This window comes from Pleurodeles waltl, chromosome 11, assembly GCF_031143425.1.
Source record: "Pleurodeles waltl isolate 20211129_DDA chromosome 11, aPleWal1.hap1.20221129, whole genome shotgun sequence".
Taxonomy (NCBI): domain Eukaryota; kingdom Metazoa; phylum Chordata; class Amphibia; order Caudata; family Salamandridae; genus Pleurodeles; species Pleurodeles waltl.
The window spans coordinates 10415961-10431397 of NC_090450.1; the positions used below are offsets into that span (position 1 = coordinate 10415961).

The 15437-nt window shown below is 47.0% G+C and overlaps 1 protein-coding gene across 3 annotated transcripts in view; it reads right to left on the minus strand.

Moving 5' to 3' along the window:
* The window catches only part of TP63 (tumor protein p63), a 266840-nt gene extending 254823 nt beyond the window's left edge, over window positions 1-12017 (minus strand). The window contains exon 1 of one of the 3 annotated variants that reach the window (XM_069212791.1): window positions 11906-12014. The gene's annotated coding sequence lies outside the window, so the exon portion shown is untranslated. Of the gene's footprint in view, window positions 1-11905 lie in introns of all 3 variants that reach the window. The other 2 variants (XM_069212793.1, XM_069212795.1) reach the window with 2 other exon arrangements.
* Window positions 12018-15437: the final 3420 nt, after the last annotated feature.

The following is a 15437-nucleotide window of genomic DNA, read 5'->3' on the forward strand; positions in this document are numbered from 1 at the left end:
GTGTCGGGTTTTGCATTGAAAGCAATGGAGGGACCCGGGGGTCACTCTGGCGATGCAGGCAGGGCACAGCGGGGCTTCTTGGGCCAGCCACCGACTGGGCTAGGATGAGGGCCGCCTGCTGCCACTCCTGCACTGGTAGGTGGTTCCTCTTTGTCCTGGGGACTGCGGCTGCAGTGGTTGGTCCAGGCATCGGGTTCCTTTGTTACCAGGCAGTCGTGGTCAGGGGGAGTCTCTGGATCCTCTCTGTCGGCGTCGCTGTGGGGGGTGCAGGAAGGTCAACTCAGGGTGTCCACGTCATTGGAGTCACCTCTGCGGTATTGGGTTCTCCAAACTCAAGCCAGGGGTGTCAGGTGCAGAGTGTGAAGACTCACGATTCTGGCAAAAAGTGAGAGTCTCTTGAAAGTTGCTGTTTTGTTGCCGTTTCTGGACAGAGCCGCAGTCCTCTGGAGGCTTTTGGTCCTTTAGGTGCAGGTCAGTCCTCTGAGTCCTCAGAGGTTGCTTGTCCCGCTGGATGCGTTGCTGTGCAGGTTCTTTGAGTCTGGAGACAGGGCTGGGCCAAGTCTGTTGTCTCCATCGTCTCTGCGGGGCTTTCAGGTCAACAGCCCTTGTTGTAGGTTGCAGGAATCTGATTTCCTGGGTTCAGGGTCGCCCCTAAATACTCAATTTAGGGGTGTGTTTAGGTCTTTGGGAGGGGGGGGGGGCAGTAGCCAATGGCTATTGTCCTTGAGGGTGGCTACACCCTCTTTGTGCCTCCTCCCTGCGGGGAGGGCGGCACATCCCTATTCTTATTGGGGGGAATCCTTCAAAACAAGATGGATGATTTCCTAAGATAGGGGTCACCAGGCCCCAGAGAGCACAAAGGCTATCACCCCAGGGGGTCAGAAACTCATCTCAGTGGCAGGCTGGCACAGACCAGTCAGTCCTGCACTGAAGGATCTTCAGTCCCAACAAAACCATATGAGACGACTCCTGGTGGCCCACCGCCCTAGGCCCCGCACCCACCCCCACAAACCACGCACGCAACCTCGGCATCATCCTGGACCCCCCCCTCTCCATGACACAGCAAATCAATGCTCTAACCTCCTCCTGCTTCCACACACTCCGTACTCTAAAAAACTCCTTCAAATGGATTCCCCCAGAGACCAGGAAGACAGTCACCCATGCACTCATCAACAGCAGACTAGACTACGGTAACGCCCTCTACGCCGGCACCACACTCAAACTCACACGCAAACTCCAGAGAATCCAGAACACAGCTGCACGCCTCGTCCTTGGCCTCCCCCGCCACGAACGAAACTCACCACACCTCAAAACCCTTCACTGGCTCCCCATAAACAAGAGAATCACATTCAAGATCCTCATCCACGCACACAAATCCCTCCACAACACCGGCTCAACCTACCTCAACGAAAGAGTGAACTTCCACACTCCCACCCGCAACCTCCGATCAGCCGACCTCGCCCTAGCCACAGTCCCCCGCATCCAACGCACCACCACAGGAGGCAGGTCCTTCTCCTACCTCGCCCCCAAAACCTGGAACTCCCTCCCCACCAACCTCCGCAAAACCAAAGACCTCCTGCTCTTCAGAAAGAACCTCAAAACATGGTTGTTCGAACAGTGACCCTCCTGCCCCCCCACCAAGCGCCTTGAGACCCTCACAGGTGAGTAGCACGCTTTGTAAAAAAATTTGATTGATTGATTGATTGATTGAAGGATTGGGTAAAATACAGGCGGCATCTCGAAGATGCCCTCTGTGTGCATTTTTTTTATAAATCCAGCACTGGCATCACAGTGGGTTTATTATTCTGAGAAGTTTGATACCAAACTTCCCAGTTTTCAGTGTAGCCATGATGGAACTGTGGAGTTCGTTTTGACAAACCCCCAGAACATATCCTTAATATGGCCACACTGTACTTACAATGTCTAAGAATATACTTAGACACTGTGGGGGCATATTGCTCATGCAGCTATGCCCTCACCTGTGGTATAGTGCACCCTGCTTTAGGGCTTTAAGGCCTGCTAGAAGGGTGACTTCCCTATGCCACATGCAGTATTTTCTGTGCATGGCACCCTGAGGGGGATGCCATGTCGACTTTGCCTTTTTCTTCCTACCAACACACACAATCTGCAATGGCAGTGTGCATGTGTTAGATGAGGGGTCCCTTAGGGTGGCACAATACATGCTTTAGCCCTTAGGGACCTTCCCTGGTCACAGGGTCCTTGGTACCACTGGTACCTTTTGCAATGGACTTATCTGTGGGCTAGGGTGTGCCAAATGTGGAAACAATGGTATATTTTTAGTGAAAGAACACTGGTGCTCGGGCCTGGTTAGCAGGGTCCCAGAAGACTTATTAGTCAAGTCAGCATCAATATCAGGCAAAAAGTGGGAGGTATCTGCAACAGGGAGCCATTTTCCTACACTTTTTGTAAAGCTTTATTGTTGTGGGAGCTGACAGACCCTCACCATTATAACAAACATTGGCAAAGAAAAGCAATTATATTTTTAGTCTCAAAAAGCACATATTACCACTGTAGTCTCCAGCACTGAACAAAACTACTTTGTGTGGCGATATGTTCCTTGTGAAAGAGCAGAATGCTGTCACTCACAGTGAAGCCAGTCTATAGACAGAAAGAGAGAGACATAGTTTTAATAAAAACAAAAGGTCTAGGCTAACTCAAGACCTAATTTGGGGCCTAAATCTTATCTTAAATAAAGTCACAAAAGTGCACCCATGATACTTGCCCTTGCATTAGTGTATGTTTACAGATTTCAAGTAGTCACATTAATTTACGGTAGTAGGCCAGGAAATCGTACTCCTAGAAAATATTTGTAAACTGCATTTTATCACACACAAATATGCAGATGTAGATTTGCTCGAGCAAAACTCTGTTGTTTACAAGTTCACTTTCCCTTCAAATACTTTTTCCAACCACGGAAGAAGTTTTATTTATGCCCTTGTCGGGAGTAAATTTCCAACCTTTCTCAGTATGGGAAAAGATTAGAGAAAAGATGGTGAAAACATTAAAGTTAGCATTTTTGGGCAGACTCCATAGCGCATTCCAACCCCAGGAACTTTTGCTTAGCGCTACTCCAGCCCGAGTATGTAGATCTGTGGAAAGGTGGCAAAATGTGGGAATTGATAGAATTCAAATGCTATAGTAGGGTTTGAATTCTGGCATAATCAGAGAGGCTATTACCAGAGCTCTTATACAATGAGGTTGCTGCTTTAATCTATCGCCGCATGAAGTGGCAACAAAGGGACAAGTGGATTTTTTTACATGACAAGTAGATTTATAAAGCAGCCTGTCCCATGGACAAGTAGATATTTAAAAAATTCCACAGCCCTAAAATGTAATTTTTATTTTCAGTGTGGCCCGGTCTTGTCTTCTACAATGTTGTATTATGAACCCTGATTGAATGTTAATGGAAGTGAATGTGTATAATAATATATTATTATCTGTTTTCTTCATAAAAAAATAAAAGTGTTTCTTATAAGTCTGTTTGGTAAGCCTTAATATTACTTTATTAAGTCTTCTTTTGTTTAATTCAAAAATAGTTGGACTGTTATACCAACTTAATTTCAAGAATATTCAAGGGACTCCTTCAGCTACTTGTTGTTGCATAAGAGAATTTATACTCCAGTTCCTCTGTGGATATTGGGTAGCCCTAGCGTTCTTGAACTTTCTAAAGTTGCCATTTTCATCATTATAATTTAGGAGCAGCATTACATGGCCACGTAAACCAATAAGTGATAAGAAAGAAAAAGGAGGATTGGTGAAATAAAATACAGATTAAGATTTTAGTATGCAAAGCATCAATTAATCCAGGATTTCTGGTTTCACATTGTACAAATCAGATAAAGGAGTATCTATTTGTCTCTCCTTTTTTCCTTAAAATCTTTTTTTTTTAACCTCTTTGTACTTGAGGGAAGAGTGAGGTGACAGGCAGCAGCCACATGAAAGCTCTGCTCTTTATATGGGCTCAAGGTTCTAACAGGGCCTCGAGCTGAGCCACAGCCAGGTTTTTAGTGGCTTGCTCAAGACTAATTTAAATGCAAATCTGGGCACCCGGGTAGCCATGAGTGTGTGAATACAAATCAGGCTGGGGACTTGTCCTGGGGATATCTCCTTGGTCTTTATTTCTTCCATAAAAACTATTTTAAAGCACTAACATGTTGTCAGATCAGTGGTGAGAGGCACAAAAGAGTACAATTTGTCCAGGAAGAGTTAAGTTAGCGGGCCCAATCAAGACTGCACTACACTATTTAGCTGTAATCCACCTTATTGATAGATTAGATCTTTATTTCGATTATAAAAAATAATCATAAAAGCACACAATAATAACAAACTTCAGGAGTCATATACTAAATAACCACAAGCATTAAAAAGCCACAAACATATACAATGTATTGTTTAAAAGACCTAAAAACTTTAAGGGACAAAATTCCTGATCTTATTCAAGCGTAATTCATGCTTTAAAAAATTGGAGAGTGCCAATGCAACAATGGGTACATTCAACATTTGTAAATATATACAAGCAGGCCAATATTGATAAAATCCTTTGGTCTTAAGGACAGACAGGAGAAATCTTCTAAATGAGTCGTAAGAACTACAGAACACCACCAAATGTTCTAAAGTCTGGGGCAAAACATTATCACAGGGACAGATCTTATTCGCAGAGGGCTCATATTGTCCAGACGGGAAACATAAGTTACATCGGACAGAACCTAAACTGAACATAGTAAGAAGAAGTCTTCCATGGGCTTCTGACAAAGGAAATATAAGGTTCCTGTCCAGGAATGGTATTTAAAATCATCAATACCCTGGCTGAGTGGCTACCCAGGGCCAAGTTTACTCTGTTTTCGCTAATTTGCTCAATTAACATCTTCTTCACAAGATTTCTATCTGCCCGTTTTAGCAATTCTGGATTGTAAAATAGTTCAGGGCGGCCCAGTGATAGGGCTATAGAGCGGATATAATTAAGCCATGGGATTTTATAGCCTACCTCAATGACTTCACTGTTAAAAGCTGTAGATTTCCCATTCCAGAATGTTATCCACAGCATCATGGGCGCAATTTCTGCGTGATCTTCTGCAAAATCCAAACTCCGCTCCTAGTGAAAAAACAAACCCGGGCTGGCGGGGTCCACCCCTAATAACTTTCTGCAGAAGCGATTTTCTTCACGTTGAATAGACTTACAATTTGAATACCAGAAAATTCCTGCTCCATATAATAGTACAGGTAAACACTTTATCTTATAAATCTGCAGCCGCGGTAAGACAGGTTTACTCCCAGCCATCCGGGAAAATCTGAAAGGCACCCCACATGACTGGTCAAAATGTAGACACCGGTTTGGAGGCATTGAGCCTACGTACAATGCTCATCAAATGTAACCCCGAGATAAGAAAAGGAGGTCACCCTTGATATCACCTGACCCTTGTAATCGGTCTAAATTTCAGATTCCGCTTCCCCCATATCATAAAATGCATTTTTGAAGTATTTACGTCCAGTTTTAGGTCACCCATAAAATCAACAAACAGACCCACCAGCGCTTTGAGGCTGTTGTGCGTGCGGGAATAAATAACCGCATCATCCGCACATAATAGTGAGGGGACTAGGATGTTTTTGACTTCAAGAAATCTTTGCCATGAGAAACCAGGTGCGTGTTCAAGCCATTCATATATAGTAAAAATACAATTGGTGCCAGGACACACCCCTCCCTGCCTAACAACCCTTGACAGTTTAAAAACATCAGAACACTCCCCTCCCATCCCATCCCAAACCTTACTGAGGCATTAACATCAAGATGTAGGGCCCGGAGAAAGTTTACCAAGGGTTGGGGCACCCCAAGGCCTTCCAGAATTGACCATCGCTTCAAATGGTTAACCCTATCAAAAGCACAGCTAAGGTCCATAAATGCCAGGTATACAGCTCCCTTCTTGGCTACCATATATTTGCCCACCAACAGGTTGAGGTTAAGAAACTGTTCCATTGTCCCTTTGCCCGCTCTGAATCCGAACTGAGCAGGGCAGATGATAGTATTTGCTTAAATCCAATCTTCAAAACAAAGAAGAACAATATGCCCCACTATCTTGACAGTGGAACCCAGCAGAGAAATAGGGTGGTAACAACCTGGGTGTTGCCTGCAACCTTTTTTGAAAACCGACAATATTTCTGCAGACTTCCAAGAATTAGGGATACCAGTTTGCATGGCAGCACAAGTACATTAGTCAGCAATGGGACCCACATGGTGTCATTTTGTTTTGTATAGATCCATAGGAACACCCTGGGGGCCAGGGGCTTTGTTAAAGGGGCTACCCATTATGGCGTGCTGAACCTCTTCCAAATTAAAGTTTATACCCAAAGGGAAGGAAACTACTTTGTCCACCTCCACTGGCTGTTCTGAGCTATCCAGTGAGTAAACCCTCTCAAAATGGGCAACCCATTTTTGGGCGGATTTGTTAGTCCCTTCATTATCAGGGGAAACTTGATGAGCAGGCTAACCATTCACTATGTTTGAAAAGGTCCTTGTATCCCTGAGCTCACATGCACCCACTAACAGCTCCCACCTCTCTTCTTTGAGGCATTGCTTTCTTTTTCAAATTGCCTCTCTATAAGCAGTCCTAGCTAAACTGATAGATTGTTTAAGGGCTTTACGCAAGCACTTTCTAGCACTTCTGCAGTTTTTAATCAAACCACCCCTCTTTTCGATCCCATATAGGTCCTTGCAAATCCAACATAATGGATCTAAGGGTACTATTCAAAATCTGAGAGTCTGCCGGAATGACAGCTGGTGGAGCCTCATACAAAAGGAGGGAGCTAAAAAGCACACTCTTGCATCTCTAAAGAACATCTACCAGTAAAGTGGGAATCAGAATTTTACCCCAGCTAAGTCTCCTACCCTGATCCTATGGGGTCAGCCCAGTCACACCTAAAGCCATATTCTTAATCCCTGGAGCAGGGAATAACCATTCTAGCTTCAATGGCATTATGATCACTCTACAATGGGCCATGAACCCCGCCCCTTGGTTAAAAAAGTCTGCAAAACTGCTGCAGATAAAAATATAATAAATGGAGGTCCCCTTTCCCCACCCTACAAATGTGTGTTTGTATAGATCGCAGCTAAACATGTTGGAAAGGCCAGCCCGCCTCAGTTTGGTGATCCGCAGCTTATTTCTAGGGCCAGGAGCCACCTTATTCATTTAGGTGCATGTAGCATGACATTTGGTAGGTATTAGGTCATTTTTAATGATGTGCTAAATAGCATCTTTTACACTGACCCTAAAAACATCAGATCCTTCCAAAAGGTGTCAGAAGAAGTTGAAAGGTGATTGCCCAAGAACTCAAAATTTAGCAGAATGGGAGGCTAAGATTAAAAACCATGCTTCCTGGTCCCATGTTTTCAATTTGTCCACCACAACTGGGATAGCTATGACTCTGATGGCAAGGCCAATGGGCTGTCCCTTCCCAGGGAAACATAGCTATGTTTGAGGCCTGCTTGGCTTTGAAATACAGTGTTTATTTCCAACACAAGTAGGTGAAGAGGAAAAAAAGGAGATTAGATGGCAGGTATCCTAGTTCCATGGCTAAAATGTACCCACTGGAACATGTCCTATGACAGTAGGTGGTTATTGGGCAGTATGTGGGGTAGAGTTTGACATATTTCAAAGCTTAAGACTATTCCATTCCATTTGGATACCAGAGTCATTTTTTTAAACTTGTCTCACAAACGTTACACCACCACCAAGGGAAAGCTTATCCAATATGTGGTGAATTAGAGCATGAATATAAATCACACAGTATTCTCTATCTCCAGCTGAGTTACATCTTTTAAGATGGTCTGATTTAGGTGAGGGGTAATTTAGAACGAAACCCCAAAAATGTGCTACACAACTCAAACGCCCTCAATCAATCAATCAGGAATTTGTGAGGTGCACTACTCACCCGTGAGGGTCTCAAGGCGCTGAGGAGGGAGGCATGGTGCTGCTACTGCTCGAACAGCCTGGTCTTGAGAAGTTTCCTGAAGGTAAGTTCGTCTTTGGTCTGGCGCAGGTGAGTGAGAAGAGTGTTCCACCTTTTGGCGGCGAGGTGTGAGAATGATCCACCACTGGTTGTAGTTCTGCAGACGTGTGGGACGGTTTGAGGGTGAGGTCGGCAGAACGGAGATGCGGGTCAGGGTGTAGAAGGAGAGTTGTCTGTTGAGGTATTCTGGTCCAGTGTTGTGCAGTGCTTTGTGAGCGCGGGTGAGGAGTCTGAAGGTGATTCTCTTGTTGACGGGGAGCCAGTGCAGGTTTCTCAGGTGGTCTGTGATCTGGCAGTGGCGGGGGATGTCCAGGATGAGGTGTGTGGAGGCATTCTGGATGCGTTGCAGCCTCTTCTGGAGTTTGGCCGTGGTTCCTGAATAGAGGACATTGCTGTAGTCCAATTTGCTGCTTACGAGGGCTTGAGTGACTGTTCTTCTGGTGTCGGTGGGTATCCATTTGTAGATCTTTCGGAGCATGCGGAGGGTGTGGAAGCAGGAGGAGGAGATGGCGTTGACTTTCTGGGTCATGGATAATGAGGAGTCCAAGATGAATCCTAGGTTGCGTGCATGGGCGATGGGAGTCGGAGCGGCTCCGAGAGTGGCAGGCCACCAGGAGTCAACCCCTGCAGAGGGGGTGGAGCCGAAGATAAAGACTTCCATCTTGTCGGAATTGAGTTTGAGGCAGCTACTCTTCATCCACGCGATGATGGCCTTCATTGCTTCATGGAGGTTGGTCTTGGCGGAGTCCTTGGTGAGGGAGAGGATCAGGCTGTGGGATCGGGCGATATTAGCAAGCGTGGCCATGTAGATGTTGAAGAGGGTTGGGCTGAGGGACGAACCCTGGAGTACGCTGCAGATTATTTTGTTGGCCTCCGAGCAGAATTGGGGGGGTGGGAAGGGGAACTCCTCTCTGGGTTCTGCCTGTGAGAAAGGAGGTGGCCTAGTCCAGGGCTCTGTCGTGGATTCCTGCATTGCTGAGGCGTGAGCGTAGGGTGTGGTGGCAGACGGTTATGAATCTCGGCTGAGAGGTCTAGGAGGATGAGGGCCACGGTTTGGCCAGTATCCAGTATGGTTCCGATGTCGTTGACGGTGGCGATTTCGGCACTGTGGGTGCTGTGGAATCCGGATTGGGAAGTGTCCAGGGTGCAGTTCTCCTCGAGAAAGTGGGTTAGTTGTCTGATGACAGCCTTCTTGATGACTTTTTCTGGGAAGGGGAGCAGGGAGATAAGCCGGAAGTTCTTGAGGTCCTTTGGGTCCGCCTTGGGTTTTTTGTGAGGAGGGCGTTGATTTTGGTGTGTTTCCAGCTCTCCGGAAAGGTGGCGGACTCGAAGGAGCTGTTGATGATCTTCCGTAGTTGGGGTGCGATGACGGAGCTTGCTTTGTTGAGGATGTGGTGAGGGCAGGGTTCAGATGGAGAGCCGGAGTGGATGATGTTCATGATTTGGATGGTGTTGTTGTCGTTGACGGGGGTCCAATAGAGCAGGAGGTTGGTCAGAGGTGAATCTGTGGTGTTGGTGGTTGCTGGAGAAGGGAGGGGGGGGGGGGGGGTCTGGGTGCTGAAGTTGTTGTGGATGTCTACAATCTTGCGGTGGAAGTAGGAGGCTAGGAAGCCGCAAAGGTCTTGGGATGGCAGGATGTTGTTGGAGCTGTGGTTGGAGAGTTCCTTCATGACGTTGAAGAGCTCCTTGTGGCTGTGTGCGTTGTTGTTGATTCGGTCTTTGAAGGCGGTTCGGATTCGATGGTGGTGTCTGCGGATGGCGTTTTTGAAGGCTGTGTGATTGTCCAGAGTCTGATCTTGGCGCTACTTTCTTTCAAGTCTTCTGCAAGTTTGCTTAGATTCATGGAGGTCGGCTGAAAGGCCTTTCTGTCTGTGCGTCTGTTGGAGGGATTCTTGAGTGGGGCGAGAGTATTGGCACAGGTGTCGACCCATTGCCTGACGCTGAGGGCAACTGCATCAGTGTTGGTGGTGTCGATGGGTGGGTTGCGGGAGACAGACGCAATAAGTTGGTCTTCGGTGACCTTGTTCCAACTGCGGTGGGGGATCCAGTGTGGTTGGATGCAGCAGTGATCTGTCCAGTGGAGTTTGGTGATGTGGCTGAAGGAGACAGGATTGCTGGCGCAGGCGGGAGAGCAGCCGGCGTTGAGGGTGTTGGCAACGTAGTGAAGACGAGTGTGGCAGCGGTTGGGTGGGAGGGGGGGGGAGAGCCAGAGGTTCTGGTGCTGGGCGCGGTCCAGGCTCGGACAGGCGCAGACGGGCTGGCCTTTGGCGTGCCCACAGCGCGGCCGCCATTAAGTAGGGAGGTGGGGGGGTTGGGGGGGGGGGGAGAGGAGAGCTGGGAGTCGGGAGCAAAAAAACGGCGCAAAAAAGGGGGTGGGTCACAAAAAAAGGGCATGGGGGCAGCAGTGATGGGAGTGCAGCATGAGAGAGAGAGGAGGGGGCGGGCTGCAGGGGCAGCAGTGGCAAGGGAAAGAGAGAAAGAGAGGGGGAGAACGAAAGTGAGAGAGAGAGGGGAATGAGAGAAAAACGAGGAAGAGTGTAGCGCGAAGCAGAAGGAGCACAAAGGGACAGAAGTGAAGCAGAACAGGGAACACAGCATAGAAAATGAGGAGAGAGGCAGAAGGCAGCCTAGCAGGAAAACAGAGCTCTCCCACTAGACACCAGGGATGAGGTGCAGGCAGAAGCATGCAGGTGGAGGAGGACCTCGAACTCCTGACATGGGTCAGGAGTTCAGAGGAGCCAGGGAAAGGGCTCTACTTACAAGGTGGAGCCATGGGAGACAAAGCAGTGCACTGAACAGGTCAGTGATATTCCTCAAATAACAAACATTTTCTGATATCTCCGCAGGCATAGGCTCTCTGTGCAAGCAGTACCTCTACAGACGTATAAAGTGTCTTGTAGAATTGATAATAGAAAGTTGGCCACCCTAAACTAAAGGGGCGAGGAAATACTGTGCCCTCCACTCTCTTACGGCAGCCAAGTTGTGTGCAGGTGCAAGGTAGTTATGGTACTGTGCTCCGAGCACTCAGTGGAGTAAACAGTAAATGTTGTTAACAGGGTTGTGTGCAGGAGTGGGTAAGGGAACTTATGTCTCGGTGCTGAATCCAGCTGGATGAGCAAGAAGGATTGGTTCTAAACTGTGTTCATTTGTATAGTAGGGTGTGTGTGGGATGCGTGTAGCCAAATTGATAATCTTGCAAAGCGTTTATAACTAAGGCGCACTGTGCTCTGACCCGGACACAGATGTGGGGAGGCAGTACTCTAAAGGTGGCTGAGCTGAGCCAATGGACTGGCCTGGCTCTAGGAGCCCTTGCACAAGCCGAACCTGGGAAACGCTGGCAATGAAAACTATGCAGCAAACATCACATAAAATACGATAAAGTATCTTCCAAATTAAACAAGCACACTTCTTTTACATGCGGCATTTTATACATTAATTAGTCATGTTATAAATGCATCCAAGAGGCAATGAAGAAAAAGGGTGTTGCTGAAACAAAATATTTGCCCGAGATCATACATTTTGGTTAAGGCAGGATGAATCACAGGTTTTCTGATTTCACTCTGAGCAAATGGGCCATTAAATAGCTATATGTCTCTCCTTTTTACCTCAAATATGAATGCGTTGTTTATGAATGTGTGCACTTGGCTCGAGCTCCCATAGGATATCACTGAAGGAGAGGGTACAGCGGAGGTTTTAGGAGTTGTGTTAACAAATCGTGGTGGCCGCCTTTAAAGATTTCTTACTAAAACAAAGTCAATAATTCTGCATTAAACAAACACGGGGGACACGTGTGTGACGCAGTATATGACGTCACACAACCGCGCCATGACGTCACACAATACAGATCATACCGACAGGCCATGGGCGGCCACGGGGCGCTCACCAGGGCGGCTGGGGCCCTCCTCGAAACCGCGGGACTCTTCCACCGGTGGCCGCGCTCCGTGACCGGGATCCTCCCGCGGTTCTCCAGGCCATGGGCGGGGGCGGGGCGCTGACAAGTCTCTACCTGTCCGGAGCGGAGAGGGCCGTCTGCGCATGCGCGCGGAGTAACCCCACACAGGACCACCCGGGAGCGCGTGGGCGGGGATCGTGCTCGTGACGCAGCCGGAAGTGACGAACCACGGCCGGAAGCGCGCAGCGGCCGTTGTGTGGCGTTTTAGCCACGCCCACGCGCAGTCCTGCTCGAGCTTTCGTCCGTTTACCGCCCGTGAGTTGACGGTTGTCCAGGCCCTTGGTCCTGTCTGAATGTGTCCGTTTGTGTTTGAATTATTGTTTTTTTGATGCGTGTTCGTGAGTGGATACCCGGGCTGATGTCTCTTCTCGGGAGCTCTCATTGTACTAGAGCAACCTTTGTCACCAGGGGGGGCGAGCCGAGGTCTGGCTTGGCTCTCAGAGCCCGTGCTAGAGCCGAGCTGTGGAAATACTCCCTCTTAAATCACGTAACAGATATATGAAAATATCACGAGGGCTTCTCAAATCGTAAGATGGATTTCCATAAAATACCGAACCTCCTCACGGCGATACATCAGGTTATATCACTGCATGGAGAGGCATTTATTTAATAAAAGGAGTAATGTTTAAACGGGTACTTTTAAACATTCATACGTTAATTAAGAGGCAGGGCTAATGTTGTGCCCCCCCCCCCCCAATTCAAAAATACCAGACATTTCTGCACATATTAAGATTTTGCAAAGGGACAGATATGGTTACATATAAACTATCACATTTTATTGATTTTTAAATTGGAATTTTTGTCTTTGTTTACTTCAATTGCTCATTACCACAGCTCTAAAACACGTTATAAAGTTCTTTCATATTAAATTTCACCTTTTTAAAATATTTGCCATGTGTAGTAGAGATTTTTATTTAAGACATTATATTCTGTCAAACACGAGGTGTTTATGCAGAAGACGTTCTGAACTCACTTATTTAATATGGCTCTCATAAAAAAATTAAGAAAAAGCAGAATTCTGCAATAAAATATTTGCCAAGGAGAATACAGTTTAGTCAAGCTGAGAAGCTGGAATTCTTATCAGGATTTTCTTGTGCAATTCAGCCACTGTAGGGTTGTCCCTTTTTTTATATTAAAGGTTTTTGTTTCTTTTTGCATGAGGATAGAGTGGGCACATGAAAGTTCAGCTCATTTTTGTCTCAAAGGAGCAAGAGGACCTCGAGCTGAGCTAGACCAAGACATCTGGCTTGAACCTTTAGTGGCACGCCCACCTCCATTTATCACACTCCCAATAATAAAATAAAATAATTATGATGCAAAACTCCAGGTTTTAATTACAAATTCTGTGAATGTGGAGCTGACTTAAAACAACTTTGCTGCAATGAATGTTGAAAGAGACCTATTATTTATTGACATTGTATTTTCCTGATTTTTTTCTTAAATATTCTTATTAGTTCCCAGAAGTTGTGTATCTAGTGTAGCCACCTTGTTCCAAATGCTTGAAATTTTCCTAGTCCATTTGTGAATTGCTTGGCCAGTCCATCTTTCAGTTCTACCTTTTTGTAATCTAGCCCTTATGATTTAAACAGAACAAAAAATCCCAGCATGCATCAAAAATGCCTTAACTGGACGAGTTACTCATTCTTGGACCTGGGTAACTTGAGAGCATTGTACTGTGCTTTGTCATCATGAACACCTTATCTAGCGCCGAACTTCATGCCTAACCATCAGTATGCCATTTTCTTCACATATTTATCTACACAATTGCCACATACCTATAAGCTTTGTTATGCATACCCATTCACCACCATGTCATGCCATGGATACTCTTAATATGATAATTATAACAATTAGGCAGTGGCCAACATTAATACAGATGTGGGTAACCTCATACCATGATTTACAGAAATATGGGTAACCTCATACCATGATTTACAGAAATATGGCAGGGTATGCATCTATCATGTAAGGGACAGTCATTGTATCAAGGATGACAGAGTCTCACTAAACTCCTTGCTAATCGGCTATTCCTCCTACTGCCAGATATCGTTCGCCCGGATCAGTCGGGATTTGTGCCAGGCCACTCCATAGTCTTTGCACAAAGTTCTTCCTTATGCACACTACAGACCCTCACCTTGTTGCCATGGCTGCCCTCTTAGGTGCCACTAAGGCGTTTGATTCCTTGCAGTGGCATTCTCTCTTCCCCTTGCTCCCACGACTTGGACTCAGCCACCGCTTCGTACAACTGGTAGGCCTTTTGTAGGCCTCTCCTATGGCACCCCTTCGATTTAACATGATGCTATCTGCTCCATATCCTGTTATGTGTGGCACCAGGCAGAGGGCCCCTATCCCCGGTTCTCGCCACAGTGATGGAACCATTGGCTACCAGACTATGACAACATCATGCCCTCGGGTCCACGGTTCCACGGCCCAGAGGATACTGGTATCCGTGTACGCTGACGACGTCAGGTTATACATACGAGAACCCCAAACAAACTTGGATCCCATTATCCGTGAAGTCATCGGATTCGGAGGGTACTCTGGCATACATATAAACTGGGCTAAATCTACCCTACTTTCCCTCGCCTCTGAAATGCACCCGTTTGACTCTTAGTTCACCCCCTGCAGTGGACAACTGGCCCGGTGTGCTACGTGGGTATTTGGCTCAGCTGAGATACGGAAGAACTCAGGAGGGCTAATTATGGCTAGGCCATGACATCACTAGAGGAGCGGATCCCGACCTGGACCCAGCTGCCTCTCTCCATGGCAGGACGGATTGCTGTAGCTAGAATGGTCATCTTGCCTAAATTTCTCTATTTCTTCGTCAACCTCCCGATTCCACTCACCACACTACTTGCAGAACCTGCACTCTAATCTGATATCCCTAGTGCTGGCCTGCTGCTTTTGTCCTGGGGGTGAAAGGATTGGACTTGGTTTTCTACACCCTACTTCCAAATGTTCTCCAAGGGCTTGGACTGAGCTTGCCTCCTGTTAAGAAGTCTCAGGGACATCAAAGACTTCATTTGCCAGTGCCTGAGCTCTTCTGCTAAGAGTCTTGACTTGCCAAGTGTGCTTACCCCACTCCCTGGGCTCTTGGAAGTGCAAGCTTGTGATCTGAAGGACAAAATTGCAGTGAAACAGGTGCTGCATCTATTCTGAAGCACTCCGGATGAACTGACACAGCGCCTGTCCTGTGGCTGCAGAATAGATGCAGCGCCTGTTTCACTGCGTTCCCATAAACACAGCGCATCCGGATTTTCCCCTCATCGTCCCTGGATGCCAGTTTTTCATTGGCCCCGCACTGCAGTAAGGAACTGAGGCTGCGTGTCCGGAAATCAACACATCGCCTTTCCTGCGAGGAGAGAATGGACGGATCATCTCTCCTGCCAGTAAGAAACCAATGCATCATCTCACCTGCGAAGAAAGAATCAACACATCGCCTCCCCGCCTAGTAAGCAATTGA